The 14,316-nt window shown below is 39.5% G+C and overlaps 1 protein-coding gene and 1 long non-coding RNA gene across 3 annotated transcripts in view; one reads left to right on the plus strand and one right to left on the minus strand.

Annotated features, from left to right (window-relative positions):
- Positions 1 to 14,316, plus strand: part of plcb1 (phospholipase C beta 1) — a 650,154-nt gene that overhangs the window by 274,215 nt on the left and 361,623 nt on the right. The window lies entirely within an intron of this gene.
- LOC134295708 (uncharacterized) lies at positions 521 to 8,962 on the minus strand. The gene is made up of 3 exons (XR_010002339.1): positions 8,874 to 8,962; positions 2,376 to 2,479; positions 521 to 746 (listed from the first exon to the last, which is right to left on the minus strand). It is a non-coding gene; the product is annotated as an uncharacterized LOC134295708 (long non-coding RNA).

Raw genomic sequence — 14,316 nt, forward strand, 5'->3', positions numbered from 1 at the left:
CATACGATCCCAGTCAACACCTCTATATTCATTTGTATCCAGAACAAACCCTGAAGAAGTCTAGGATTATACATAAATGTAGCCATAACTCATGTTAAGTTGTCCATGGATCATCAGGTCATTGCCATTCCCTTCTTGCTACAGTGGTATTCTTTGGAGTGCACTTGTTTTTTCCAGGCCATCTGAATCAGTGTAATGGTCTTGGGAATTCTTATATTTCTCTCCACATAGCTAAATATCTCTGTAATTGCATTTGTCGAGACTGAGTTGCATTAGATGAGACTTAATTGTATCAGACGAGACTTAACTATGGTTTCCCAAACTGCATCAGGACTGATGGGAGTTTTGATGTTGACCTTGTTTTTTGAAAGGTTAAAGAAGTTGAGTTAATTGCTGAAGTTTCTTAAAGTCATAGTTTGCCTTTAGATTCAACACCCCATATTAATTGTCTTTTCTTGCAACAAACTAATTAATGTTGACTTATTAACACTATCCTTTATGAAGTCTTTCTGTAAATATCCACTGTTTTAAAACTTTATTCTTTCCCAATAAGATTTGACAGAGCCAATCCAGTAGGAAATAATAGGGGAAAATGCATGTTGTGACACCATTGTGTCAGAATACCACTTTGAAGCTGATTTAACTTCAGCTAGGTTCCTTCTGGCAATCCTTTTAGATTATCTTTTCATAAACATGACATTGTTGATTGCAGAGTGCCAGATGCCTTGTTTGTTTTTTTCTGTGACCTAAAACACAGAACAATCCATTCAGATGATAAACTAACACTTGGTTCCCACGGAATAAGATTTCTCATGAACCAGTATTTACAAAATGGGGCCAACATTGAGCAACCCAGAAACAAAGAATTGCTGTGCTGTCTTTTGCCTTAGAAACAATGCATCTGTCGTGTGTATCTGCCGTAATAGTATACCAGAACACATCATGTGGATAAGAGATGTGTAAACTGTCCAAGTGTCTAGTGTGTGGATATTCTAGGAATTCAACTATTAGTTTGGCTGATCCCTTTATCAGCATCCTAGTTGACATTTTTATTTCTCCTCACTCCCATCTCTTCATGTTCCTTGTGCATCATTGCTTAGTTGGAAGACAGAAGCAACTGCATGTGGACTTTTTCATGTAGTGTTCAGCTCAACTGTGAGATGTGTCCACTAAAAAGCCAACATGTTTTTAGGCTGTATCAATAGGAGTAGAGTGTCTAGATTGAAGGAAGTCATAGTCTCACTCTATTTGGCTTTGGTCAGATTTCACCTGGAACACTTAGTTTCAGACACCACAATTAAAGAAAGATGTTGACAAACTGCAGTGTATCCAGAGGGAGGTAGACAAAATGATCAAAGGTTTGGTCGCCAAGTCCTACAAACAGCAGGTGAGGGATCTGGATATGTTTAGCCTGGATAAAAGAAGACTAAAACGGGATATGATAGCCATGTTTAAGGATGTCACATTGAGGAAGGGGCAATTTTTTACATGGGTTGGTGAATTCAAATTGCAAGAAAAGAGATCCCAACTAAATATTAAGAAGAACCTCCTGATGGTAAGAGCTGTTTGGCAGAGGAATATGGTGGATTCTCCTTCTCTAGAGTTTTTTAAGCAGAAGTTGGATGGCAAATAGTCAGGAATGCTTTAATTTTTGTTCCTGCACAGCAGTGGGATGGACTACATGGCCCTTTTGGTCTTTTCCAACTTTATGATTCTGTGATTCATTAAATTTGTTCAATATTGCCAACAACACAAATACAAAATAGTTGGCTGTGTCATGTGCCTCTGACATGTCTAAATAGGATGAGCTGGTGAACAGATAAAAATAAGAAAACTTTCCATTAATTGTAGGAGAAATTGTAATCTGAAAAGGATCTGGCGGAATATGACTGTTTAATGTCATTCTAAAGGATCAAGTACTTTGAGCATAAAAGGAAAAAAATATTAATTGATCAAAATTGGTTGCTGGCTCACATGAGTTTGTTTGTGGAATCCTGAGAACTTTGATAAACCTTCAAAAACCAAGGGGATTGAGAATAGTGTGCACACTATACAATTATTCCATTTCAAATGTGTAATCTAGGGGTTAGTAGTAGTTAGATCAGAGCCATAAGAGAGATCCCTAAACTGCCAATTCTAGATTTTGTCATGGCAATTAAGATGGGATCATAGTTCTATAATTCTGTCAACTGAAAGAGTTGAGAACTAAGGTTTAAATCCAGTCGAAAAAATGAAATTCACATTTGTGTTGATTTATCATTCAGTAACTGACTTGGTGTATTAGCACATGGATTTCGGGCCTAGCTTACTTCCTTTAGATTTGTTCCTCCTTAAAAGAGAATGACTTTTGTGGAAATAATTAAGAATTATAGCACCTTTCTCAGAATCTGTAGAGCCTCCGGCACAATTTGGTGGCAATTACCAACAGAAGTTGATCATAGAGTAACATGGACTGGAAGTTTCTAGAGAGAGGTGTTCCCTGGGGTAAAAAAAGAGAATTTATTTGCAGTTTTCCATCTCTCCGCTGGGGTCCAGAAGCCATAGTGGCACAGTGGGTTAAGCCCTGCTGACCTGAAGATTGGCGGTTCAAATCTGCAAGATGGGGTGAGCTCCTGTCTGTCAACGCTAGCTTCTCATGTGGGGACATGAAAGAAGCCCCTGCAGGATGGTAACACATCTGGGTGTCTCCTGGGCAACATCTTTGAAGATGTCCAGTTCTCTCACACCAGAAGCGACTTGCCTCAATTTGTTTCTGACATGATAAAAAAGAAGCTGGGCTCCAGCATCTCTTGTCCCAGTGAATGGGGAGGGCTGACTGTAATATGGTTGGGGAGAGCTCTTGTTTGTAAACATGCAATTCACAAGATTAGCAATGGTTTTTTTTCCCAATGGCAATATATTTTTCCTAACAGCACAGTAAAAGTAGTAAATAAGAAAAATGAGCAACACTTTAGGATTAAAACTCATGAGGTTTCCAAATTACTTAGAATCTAGTTTTTGAGGTTGTAGCTGTTTTTAACATAAGTGATCAGAAATATTTGCTTTTGCAAAAATAACCTGTTTTCAGCCAACATCATCTTTGTGGGAACAAATTGGAGTGAAAACAGATGAACGTGAAATAAAGCAATGTTTCCTTCTTTCCTTTTTGGCAGAAAAATGTGTTGTATATTTTTAAAAATAGAATAAAAATTATAATGTAAATCCCTGTCTTAATCAGTTCTTTTTTTAAAAAAAAAATCTCTCCACTGAAATAATCATTGCTTGTGTCACTGCACCAGGCACTTGTGCTAGAAAGTAGGTTCAGAGCTCAAAACATTGGCTCTGCAGCTCAGAGCTGAAATAAGATCCTACATGTTTAAATTCTTACAACCTCAGAATAACAACTGCACTCTTGGGTGAGCAATGACATCAAACAGCAGATTTGTGGCTGGGAAAAATATAGTGAAGAAAATTTAGCATGATGACAGCTTCTGTAGAGTCTGTTGTAGGAGTGAATTTTGTATTTTTGCTGCCCAATTGTTGTTGATCTGCAATCCACAGCAGCCACAGTCAACACAGCTAATGATGGCCATTGCAATTCAGCATCATCTGGAGGTCCATATCACTGGGTTAATAAATATATAGGCAATAGATAGATAATAAATATGTAGGCAAATATAAAAGATCTAAATATATTCATGGAACTCTTAATACAGTAATCAAACTGACTTCAGGCTGAAATTATGAATCACTGAAGTTTCATCTTCTCAGCCATTTCAACAGGATTATTAAGAAATAACTAATATTGTGGTTTGTTATTAACATTTTATCAAAACACCTACACAGACGGGTTTTCATGTATTTTTCCTCATCTATATAAATGATTTATCTCCATATCTTAAGAGATAAGAGTCCTTTTGGGTGGAAAAAAAATAGAAATGCTGAGATTGTGCCCTCTATTATTTTATTTTATTTTTTAAAAAACTAACCCATGCATAGATGTATTTAAGAATATCTTGATGTGATATACTATAACAACAAGTTATAAACAAAAACAGATGATGAAAAACAAGAACATATTTGGAGTACCAAGCTTCCAGATTGTTAAGCAGAGGGAAGACAATCGTGTATATTGTAGGGCAGGGGTCCCCCAAACCTTTTAAACAGGGGGCCAGTTCACAATCCCTCAGACCACTGGAGGGCCGGACTATAGTTGGCCACCAAGCAATAATAATAATAATAATAATAATAATAATAATAATAATAATAATAATAATAATAATAGGGTTGGAAGACACCCCTTGGGTCATTTAGGCCAACCTCCTTCTGCCTTTGTGCACCAAAAGCACAAGTAAAGCCCCCCTGGTAGATGGTCTCCCAGCCTCAATGTTAATATTAATATTAATAATAATAACAATAACAACAAAGAGGGTTGGAAGACACCCCTTGGGCCATTTAGTCCAACCCCTTTCTGCCTTTGTGCACCAAAAGCACAAACAAAGCACCTCTGACAGATGGTCTCCCAGCCTCAATGTTAATAATAATAATAATAATAATAATAATAATAATAATAATAATAATAATAATAATAATAATAAAAAGAGTGTTGGAAGACACCCCTTGGGCCATTTAGTCCAACCCCCTTCTGCCTTTGTGCTGTGGGGGCCGGATAAATGGCTTTGATGGGCCGCCTGTGGCCCGCGGGCCATATTTGGGGACCCCTGTTGTAGGGCATAAAAAGAACGTATATCATGAGAAATCTGTATAAAACACATACAAAACTGTACACAAAATTGTTCCATGCATGTGTCTACACACTCCTCCTGATGAATGCATTATTATTGTATGTATTGGGGGAAAGTATACAAACTGCCCATATTAAGTGAGATGCATATAACTCACAGTGGCTATGTGATTAAGGTGGTTATGCATTCATAACTCCCTAGCGAATCCCAGCTTTTATTTCCAAAGTGTTGTTACTGAAGTGGGTAAAATTTCTGAATATGAGGTGTTGTCAATAGTCATTATGACATCTAGAAGTAGCTAATAAGACAATTTGCTGCTTAAATTTAGTCATTTCTAGTTTTGAATGAAATTAACCCAACAGCTCCAAATTATCCATGTTCTAGCTTCATGATGAATTTTCCAAAGATGTATTTATTTTGTGTCAAAGGTGTTGCATAAATAAGTATAAAACTGATAAAAATAGAGGAAACACAAGCAGTTGAATAATTTTTGACCAAAAATGGGCAACAGCAACCAAATTGTCAGTAGCTGGGAACAATTGTTCCTCTGTGCATGAGGCAGGACATTGTGGACAAGCATACACATGCTGAGTTGTTTGTTCTGCTCCACAGTCTCACAAAGTGGGGAGGATTCTTCTAGGTCAGCCATGAATGAACAAAGGCCCGGGGGCCGGATGCAGCCCCCTAGGTGCTTACCTCAGGCCCTCCTCATTTTCCCTTCCCTCTTGGCATAAAGCCATAACAGCCCACCACATCCTTATGCAGAAAGGATGGGAGAGGAAGGCATGTAGTAGCTGAGAACCCTCTGGAGTGCTTTCAGACACTGTATGTCTTGCTCTCCTCCCGGCATTAGGACAGCTTGAACAGCCCTGTCCTTAGGTTGGGAGAACTGCTTAAGGAAGGCACACAGCGGTTGAGAGCCCTCCAGGGTGCTCTCAGATATCATCTGCTTCACTCTCCCTCTGGCATAATGCTGAGAAGACAACCCGATTATTGAGGGTCAGTTGCAAACATGTCTTGTTTTCCTCCCACCATAAGGATGGGGTGAGCAGCCCTGTCCTTATGCTAGGAGGACAACCTGAGAATGAATGCCCCCTCCTGGCCCCGCCCTATCCCAGGCCCTCCCCCTCCTGGGTCCATCCCACCCAGTGTGTGCCTGGCTACTCTCTTTCCCAACCCGGCCCTCCCAGCGGGCCCACAATGCGGCCCCAAGGCAAAAAAGTTTGCCCATGTCTGTTTAGGTAGTGCCATTTTGCCTGGTTGTCTTTAGATCTGCCCACTCCACTTCTAAGATATAGTACTATGACTTGAACCAGTAAAACCTTACAGTTACCCATGTTTCCCTTACTTAGTAGAGACTGATTATTGATGTACTCCATATTCACATCTTTGTTCTGGTTTAGCTCAGAAACAGACATACAGGAGAATATAAGGTGAAGAAGTCACAAAAGTTGTACTTAGCTTTACAGTGATTAGTTGGCTTGCATTGATGGATACATCAAGCTCAAGTGCCTCTCAAAGAGTAGCCTTAAGGCAGCAACCTTAGGTTGCTTGAGGTAGGGGTTGGGTTGTTTTCAAGTGTATTTAATATATTATGTTTTATTTTACTTACATATACTAATTTCTGATGCAGTATTATATTAAAATACCAAGGCCATGTCCATTTTAAAATGGGTCTCACAAATATTTGTATGCATTCCAGGCTTATCAAGCACCAGTTGCTCAAAAAGGAAGGTCATTTTTGGTATATTAAAAGGAGAAGGGAACAGCATTGATGAGACTGCAGAATAAAGCAGGCATATGGATTATCAATTATTTTAAAAGTGTGTTGATCCTCCTGTTGAAATGCATTGATTTGGTGCTTACATCTTGCAGGATTGCACCTAGTTTCATTGATCTTGTTTAAGTAAGCTATTTTGGGAACAGAGATTTCTCACCTTGTATGTATTTTAATACATTATATGCAAATAACTGAAACAGTTCACCAATATTAGCATAATCCAATCTGTTGTAGTTGCATTTGCTTATTGTTCCCTGGTCCCCTTCCCAAGTGTACCAATTTTTAGATTGATCTGGCAGTTGCCAGTGTTTTGTATAGTTCTTAATGATGTACAATTAAGATACCACTGATTTTCTCATTCATATTTTGAGAATGCTTTCAAAAGCTCAGTAGGTACTGCGTGCGCCAAAGATATTCAATGTGCCTTGTTTCCATGTGGGTTACGTATGAAATGAAACTTTTTTCTTTTTAGTAAAGAAAGCTTCTCTAGTCACTGCTTCAAGCTGAATAATTTCCCTAGACAGTAATGTGTCAGTATTGGGAACCCGAAACTTCAAATCAATAGCTAGCCCCAGATGGGGACTGTGACGCTGACTGCTGTCATTGAGAATGAAGGCACCCAGACATTTTTTCAACTGTCTAGAATACATTCCCCAAATGTGATTTTGAAAACTGGTATTTAAACCTGACATATAGTTTTAAGAATGATATGTTATTTTAGAAGTAAATCTAAACAGCCTAAAGGCACCAGATCTTATCTAATACTGGAAGCTAAGCATGGTCAGTACTGGTTACTGCTTGGAGGAGAGACTGCCAACCAGGTACTGCAGGCTTTATTTCAGAGGAAAGAACTGTCAAAACTACCTGTGAGCATTCCTTGTTTCAGAAAGCCTAATGAAATTCACAGGGGTTCCATCAGTCAACAACATGAAAGCACATACATACATAATATTTCTCCCCATGTTGCACACCACTTGAAGGTGTAATCCTGGAGATGATCCATGTAAACTCCTTTGGTGTTGGCATGTCTTGAGAATAAAAAACAATCATCAAAGTTCCATAATTGAATATATCTTCTGTATGAGCGGAATGTTCTTTGTTAGGACTTTCATAAAGAGGCAAACATGCTCTTAATACAGTATTTCTGATAATGTCTGGAATAGTCTCATGTGATGTCAAAATTCCAGATCTGTATGGTTCTTCAGCCCACATGGATATGGCATTGCTGCCTGCCCTGTTATGGTGGTGTTGGATGATTATGGCTACAGAGGTGGTCCTTATGGAGTTGGTGTAGGCTGTGATTGGCTTTTCCTACAGTAAACCATGGTTTAGAATTATCTGCACATCGGTCTGAAGTTTTATCTGTTCTGAGGTATTATTACTGATTAGGCAAGGGAACTGGAATAGCTTCAAGTCACTAAAAAAAAACAACACTCTGATGTCCCTGTCCCCAAACAGTTGTAATAAGTATTAGTAATAAATGGATAATTAATAGTAAAACAATACTTAGCATACTTAGTGTAGGAAATCTAAATAATGGCACTTACATAATCTTGTTATACCAGTTTTATATCCTTTCCTCATAGCTGTTCCCTAGGTAATATACATCTAAGCACTCTGCAGAGCTTTTAGTAGCAAAAAGTGAAATTATTGTTCCAATTAAGGACAAATTTTGTCCAAGAGCAAAATTTGGCTGAGGAATTAATATAATTTATTTATTCTGTGATCCTGTACTATCAACTTGGAAAGTTAATCCTGTGTGAAGTAACAAAGTTTTAGATCCTGTAAAGTTAAATACTGTGTCTATTCATAAACCCAAATAGAGTAGAATAATTGAATCAGCTATTGAATATTGAATCAGTCTTTTGTTAATACCCATTGATTCAGTGGGTTTACTTTAATTCAGACTACCCTTAAAGGCACCAGATCCTATCTGTTTTTTGAAGTGTACTAGGATCAACCTTGGTTAATATTTGGCTGGCAGATTGCCAATGAATATGAGTCCCTATAAACCAGGCATGGGCAATTTTTTTTTTGCCTTGGGGCTGCATTGTCGGCCTGACTGAAAGGGCTGGTCCAGGAGAGAGGGGGGCCGTTCATACACTGGACGGGGCAGGCCCACAAGGGGTAGGGCCTGGGAGAGAACAGGGCTAGGGCAGGGCCTGAGTCATCCTCCAGTTGTCCTCCCAGCATAAGGACAGGGCTGCTTGCAAGGAAGGAGGAAGGCAAGACATGCAGTCACTGCCCCGATCCCCCTCCCCCGTTTCTCAGGCTGTCCTCTTTGCTGGCTCTTCAACTTAGAAATGGAAATGAGCACCAACCCCTGGAGTTGGACATGCCTAGACTTAATGTCAGGAGAAAACCATTACCTTTTTACAAATGATGAAATCCATAAAAGTCAAACTTGCAAATGTGGAGGGACAACTGTATATGGCAATCTCTCCTTTTCTGTTTTGTTTTCCTGAAGGGAATGCATTACAGGGGAGATAGTCACTGGTGATGAAGGAATAATAATAATAATAATAATAATAATAATAATAATAATAATAATAATAAAACTTTATTTATACCCCGCCACCATCTCCCCAACGGGGACTCGGGGCGGCTTACATGGGGCCATGCCCAGAACAATACAATATAACAAAATATAATAGAACAACAAATCATAGCACATTAAACAACAATAAAACAACAACAATAAAAGAAAATATACACTACATTAAACAAGATCAAAAGAACAATAAAACCAAGGGCGGGCCACATGAACACTAGGTTAAAACTCGGGGTGAGAAAAGAAGTAGGAGTAAAAACCTCAGAGGACAGGGTCATAAAGTGGCGGTGCAATCTGGAGGACAAATATTGAAGGAGAGCAGCAAAAGGGATGTATGTAGTGATTACTCTCCAAAGGCACAACGGAAGAGCCATGTTTTCAGGTCTTTCTTAAAGTCTGCTAATGTGGGGGCTTGCCTAATCTCACCGGGCAGTGAGTTCTACAATCGGGGGGCCACAACAGAGAAGGCCCTCTCCCTTGTTCCCACAAGACGGGCCTGAGATATAGGCAGTGACGACAGGAGAGCCTCCCCTGACGATCGAAGGGATCGGGCAGGAACTCCTCCTCCACAAACAGAGTCTTTAGTACTGTCCCAGAGGTTCACTTACCCATCTCCATTGAAATTGTTGAAGCCATTAGCTTCTATGGGAGGATACAGAACTATCTTGCTAGAATAAAAATAAAGAATACTGATAGGGAAGCTATCCTTGTAGATACTCTGTAAGTGACCCCCTCCCTGTTATTATGATCCTTTAAAATTTAAATTTATCTCTATCAAATGTATTGGAGAAATTCATTAAATATGTAAAGAGAAAATCAAACCAGCATAATCAAACCAGCATTTTAACCTGACAGGGATAAAGAATTTGTGGGCTTGTTAAGGTTATCTTGACTCTCATTAGAAAAGGACTTTAACAAGCCCACAAAGTTATTTCATTACGGATTCTGGCATTTTGTTTTCCAAAGAAGTTCTCAATCATTTCTTAGAATCATAGAGTTGAAAGAGACCTCGTGGGGCATCCAATCCAACCCCCTGCCAAGAAGCAGGAAAATCACTTTCAAAGCACCCCCGACAGATGGCCATCCAGCCTCTGCTTAAAAACCTCCAAAAAAGAGCTTCCGCCACACTCTGGGGCAGAGAGTTCCACTGTTGAACAGCTCTCACAGTTAGGAAGTTCTTCCTAATTTTTTCCCCCTGTCAGGAGCGACTTGAGAAACTGCAAGTCGCTTCTGGTGTGAGAGAATTGGCCGTCTGCAAGGACGTTGCCCAGGGGACGCCCGGATGTTTTAATGTTTTTACCATCCTTGTGGGAGCCTTCTCTCATGTCCCCGCATGGAGCTGGAGCTGATAGAGGGAGCTCATCCGCACTCTCCCCAGGTGGGATTCGAACCTGGCAGCTTTCAGATCAGCAACCCAACCTTCAAGTCACAAGGCTTTAATCCACTACGCCATCGGGGGCTCTGTTCTTCATAATGTTCATGTGGGATCTCCTTTCCTGTAGTTTGAAGCCATTGTTCCGCATCCTAGTCTCCTTGTATATCAGAGATTTCCCCATACACTTTCCATAACAATGATGGCCAAAGGAACCCCTCATTTTGGTTCACCCCACCCCCCAGTTTTACCTACATGCCATTTTTGTAATGATGGTAATGATATCATTAAAAAGAAAAAAGAAAAAAGGACTTGCTAGTTTTCTTTAAACCTGTGGCTGATGTGGCAATTAGTTCACTACATTCATAAGTCTGTTGGAAAATGCCTTGCCTCCTCTCAACTTTATCCTTTCTCTGAGGTCTCTGTTCTGTGCCACATGTCTGGATTTCAAAGCCTATTGAATTCAAATAAATTTAGCTGTCCTCAAATCTTGCTTATTATCTCAAAAAGCCATGCCCCAGACTGGATGAAATGCTCCAACTGTGGTATAATCAGCTATATCAGGTGAACAAAAGGTTATTTTGCAGTGTTGTTAGGTAACCATGGATTACACTATTATGTAGTCACTGTCACCAAAGGAAATGTATCCTGCGGCCAATGTCCCTTCAATATATATTTTTCGCCTCAGATAATTCTTGAGGAAGTGAAAGAACTCCAGTGAATACCCAGAGACCTGTTCAGAGAGCATGCTGGCACTTTCTAAAGGAAAACATAATGTGGGCTTTCTTTTTCTTTTTCTTTTGAATGCCACAGAAATATATAATTGAGACTAGATAGGGCATGGAGCATTCGTTCTCACTGATCAAGATTCAGTAGTGCATCTGGACTCTATATATGTTCAGCAAACACATCTCTTTTAAGTAATCTCATTTTGTCAGCTTGTTAGTGCCAGTTGCTTATTACAGGAATCATTTTTCAGAAGCTTAGCATTCTGCAAGAACTCAAATGAAAAATGCTTTCTCATTAGTTCTAAAGCAGACACTGCATCTTAGAAGTTGGGCTCTCTTCCAGGCCCCCAACATGTCTCTACATATAGTAACTGCCAGAAAACTAGCATTTTTAGGGTCTGCAACCACTGTGGAACAGAGAATTTTGCACAATCCGGTCTAATCTATTATTGCTATGTTTGAATCACTTTGTGATGATGAAAGGGAAAAGGGAAATATATGGGAAAACAAAGAATAACATTTATGGGTCCATATTCTGAGTGATTCACACACACTGATGCAATGGCAGTTGGTGGCTTTCATGTTATGGAAAATGTGGATGAGCTCCCTCTGTCAGCTCCAGTTCCCCATGCAGGGACATGAGAGAAGCCTCCCACAAGGATGGTAAAACATCCAGGCGTCCCCTGGGCAACGTCCTTGTAAACGGCCAATTCTCAAGTCACTCCTGACATTTAAAAAAATCAAGACAGTGTGGTTTAGTCTGAACTTCAAAAGAGCTATCAAAGGTCCTGAACTCCATATCCTCCCAAATATGTTTAGGACCTTGGATATCTCACCTACACACATGAAGGGTTGCTCCAGATTGTAAAGTTGTTGCCCATATCTGTTCAACCCCAAACCTTTTTTTAAAGGAGTATACAATAACTCTATATCATAGGGAGTGAAAGAAAACATACAGTGCAATGAATCAAGGGGAAGATTCTAAATCAGGAATGGTGTACTCTAAAAATTAAACAATGATATTAGCCCTGAAAGCGATACATGGCAGATTTAAGGAAAACAACACGAAGTTTTCTCTCTTGTGCACAATCAAATTGTACAATTCATGGGCTCAATAAATGGCATGGCCTTAAAAGATTGGGTAAAGTCAAGATGCAGAGATAGCTGTTAGCCATTTCAATCACTTATTGAATCTTTAGGAAGGCTTGCAGAATTTGACATTACATAGTGGCAGAAAACCAATTTGCACGTAACACTTTTCTCTGTTCACTGCATAAATGACCCCAAACATATCTGAACAAATTATCACTCTTCCTATCATGTGCCCAGGATAACATTAGTAATGCTTAGTGTAACTTTAGAAGACTCCTAGCTTAGTGTTGCATTTGAACCAGTGTTTCTGCTTTAAACTAAAATCTAGACAGACTCGGCTTTCCGCCAGAGTCTGGCAATGGCCGATACAGGTGCTGGCTAGCTCCTTATAGAGGAGCCTCTTCAGGGAGGATCATTGGAGAGGGGTATAAAGTGAGTGAGTATAAAGTGGTTGGGATTTTTGATGAAGGTTTTCCCTGCCCCCTTCCTTGACATGGTGGCTTGTAGTGAAAATCTGCATTACAGGCTGATTCCAGTTCTTGCCGATAGAAACAACCCTCGGTTACAGTACTTAAATTAATTTACTGCAGTCATTGGAGCCTCCACTTAACACCTGAATATACTTTTAAATAAATTAAAATGGGATTCTGCTTGGTTTGAAGTAAATTGAGACCTACAACAGATGCATTTGTTTCAGATTCATGATTCCCAATCTGAGCATGATTAGTGATCTGATTAATCAGAAACTATTGGCTGTTTTGTACAACTCTCCCGCGAATGCAAGTGGAAGAGGGGCAGTCCTGGGTCAATTACCAGGCTGTCTTCATCTCCTTGCAGGAAATCTACTTATATGAATGTCTGCGTGTTGACTATGAATGACACATTAGGCTATTGTGACCTGGAGAGAAGAAAAGAGAAGGTTACTCCAGTGATATCCAGAAGGAGGGCCGTATCATACAGGAGCAAGATCATTGTAACAACAATATTTTAATAGTTTTATTTCCAAACTCCCTGCTGTGTTTTGAATGTTACTGTTCAAAATTAATATGGGAACAAATGATACATAGAAATTAAATGCAGAATATATCATCGGTTCCCAAGGCTATAAGAACTGTAGCAGATTTTCAAATAAAATATTTAGCTTCAGAAAATGCAACCAGCACCAGAGACAGGGACTCAGTATCAAACAAAAGCTTCCAAGTATTTTCATCAAGATGTCTTTTCTATCTTTCTGAACAGTTTTTTTGCGGGTGGGTTGAGTTGTTGAATTTAGGGTTCAAATGGATACAAACCTCCAATTGCAAGTAGAGATAAATAATCAATAAGCCATTAATAAGTAGGATATTACATATGTCCCCTTCTAACTTCTCTCCAGCTCCACATTTACAGTAAAGTACTAAATTCAGCAGTGAAACACTAGGGCCTCTGAATCACAGCTCCATCTGGTCTGGGAGTTTAATTTTAGTTTACTGTTTAGGGTTTAAGCAGTGGTTCTCAACCTTCCTAATGCTGTGATCCCTTAATACAGTTCCTCATGCTGTGGTTACCCCCAACCACAAAATTATTTTCCTTTCTACTTCATAACTGTCATTTTGCTACTGTTATGAATTGTAATGTAAATATCTGATATACAGGATGTATATTCATTCACTGGACCAAATCTGGCACAAATAGCTGATATGCCCAAATTTGAATGCTTTTGGTGGGAGGATTTGCTGTCTGTTTCCAAAAAGCAAGAGAAGGACAGGCAGACATCTTCAGCTTTCGCTGCCAAAGGGGTTCCCAATACCATCATAAATATGTGCTTTCTGATGATCTTTGGTGACTCCTCTGACACCCCCCTGGCGACCCCCCCCCCAGGGGTTCCAACCCCCAAGTTGAGAAATACTAGGTTAAAGAGACCAGGACTCAGGCAACTAAGATGGCCTACAATGACAGGAACAAGCATGCAAGCCTCATTTATAAATTGTTGAATTACAGTATAACAGAAATCATTGTTACTTTCAACTGCTTTCAAATTGGCTTCCATTTATGGCAATATATGAATGAGAGACCTCTTTGAGACCCTC

This window comes from Anolis carolinensis, chromosome 1, assembly GCF_035594765.1.
Source record: "Anolis carolinensis isolate JA03-04 chromosome 1, rAnoCar3.1.pri, whole genome shotgun sequence".
Lineage (NCBI taxonomy): Eukaryota > Metazoa > Chordata > Lepidosauria > Squamata > Dactyloidae > Anolis > Anolis carolinensis.